A 2,039-nucleotide genomic window follows, 5' to 3' on the forward strand; every position below is an offset into this window, starting at 1 on the left:
TAAAATGAGTTTTCCATATTGTGATAAAACACTCTGAAGCTGTAATCTGATTTTTTTCACCTATGAGCTGAACTGCTTTGATATGTATAAATTATAGTGCTTGTATGAGAACATGTGGACAGTATCAGGCCTGGAAGCTTGAATTAATTTTGATTTCCTCTTTATGGAAGTTTAAAAGTCAGGTTTGCTACAAAAACAAAATAGTTAAACAATCCAGCACCCATGGAAACCAGAGAAGGCAAGGAATTTTATAGAAGTAAAATACCCTAGGTAAATCAAAAGATATTTTCCAGTCACTAAGCATTTCAGTTTTTTATAGGAGCTTAGATTTAGTGTTCATGTCTATCTTTTATATTGGTTATTCAAGTAACTTTGCTCAAGAAAAGTTATTAGTTCAGCAAATAAAAAAGGAGATAACTTCAACATTATTTCATTTCAACCTCTTTATTTTTAATGTCATTTTCTGAGCTGCACATGTATTTCTTTCCCTCACTTCTGCTCCATTGGCCTGAAAGGAAGAACAAAGGATAGGACAAACAACAGCCAAAAACACACAGTAGAAAACATTTGTTGGCAGCAGGACACAAGGCTCCTACCCACCACTCTATCTTACTTGTTCCCTATCCTGCCAATCCAGCATTTCCTCTAAATTCCCCAGTCAGAAAGAGGTCAGTTTATGAGAGAGATGTGTTGCTCATACAAATGATACACAAGGAAAATTAACATGGGCAAGAAATTATTCATTCCAAGAGTCTCAGTTCATTGAGGCTGTTGCCCAAGACCAACACTTAAATCTCCTGCCACATGGATACCAAAAAACCCCTTTTGTAATACAATTTAACATTTAGGATAACTGAGGGTTGGAAGAAGATAAAAATGCAAGCTTTTCCCTTTGTGACTTCAAATGCTCTGCTTGACATCTGACATGACATTGTGGGTGGGAGAACAACATAAACACTATATAAACACTATAGCAGTACTGATGCTTTACAGTTTTTACAGTTTTGACCTGACAATTCAAATACAACCAATGGTACTCAAATAATATAATTTAGTATTGCTATAAGTTATACCAAATTATGGTCTTTGTGAAGGATTCTGCAGTGGTATTTCCCTGCTATTTGGACAGTGGTAAAAAGTACCTGATTATTAAATTGACCTGTTTTCCCCTTCATACCTTTTTCTGTGTTACTTCTGATCATGTCAGACAAGGTTTGTGCCTGCTTACTTAGTAATGATCCCTTTACCTGCACTCTCTGACTATCTGATAAATTTAACCTAAAGCTTGCTCCTCCTATACGCCTTTCCTTTGTTTCATCTTCATCAGCTTCTCAAAAACTCCTTTACATTTGTTTCCTATTTCCAGACAGTTTTTGTTTAATTCTTGCTCTTAGAAATTTTTCTTTTCCTGTTCAGGTTCCATTTATCAGGTTTTACTACTTGGTTGACTCACATGACAATGAGATGCAAATTCCCTTCGAAACATGCTTCCACAATACCTGCACAATTCACTCAACTGTGTAAAACCAAGGAATCCTGGGAACCTGTGCATCCCTTATGACAACTGAACTGTAGCCTTTATCCTCATATAATGACCTCCCTCTGAAAGCAGAAGACTGAAGAGTGTCAATTCCAGAAAAATTAATTGAATTGCTTATGTTCAGAAGCAGTCTGAAGCTGAAAGGGAACTGGGGAAACACCAGAATGAAAGGAATCCTGAATTTCAGTGTCTGGCAAAACCACATTGTTCTCTTTTCTCCCTACAGCCCCCACACATTATTCTGTGAAACGGATGGACACCTGTCCATTGCAATATTTTGTTCTCTAGTTGTTTGGTTAATGTGAAGCCCTAGATTTCCTTTACTTCATATATTCAAGAGATTCAGTCCCAGGCCAGACTTACCATTCCATTTCTACCAGATTTCTAGTTTACATTACATATTTATAACTACAGCATTCATAGAATATAAATGTTACATTATCCAACTTTAAAGTACCCATCTCTACTGTCCTCTCAAATTCTAGATATTTGTAGTTTA

This window comes from Molothrus aeneus, chromosome 1 (genome assembly GCF_037042795.1).
Source record: "Molothrus aeneus isolate 106 chromosome 1, BPBGC_Maene_1.0, whole genome shotgun sequence".
Lineage (NCBI taxonomy): Eukaryota > Metazoa > Chordata > Aves > Passeriformes > Icteridae > Molothrus > Molothrus aeneus.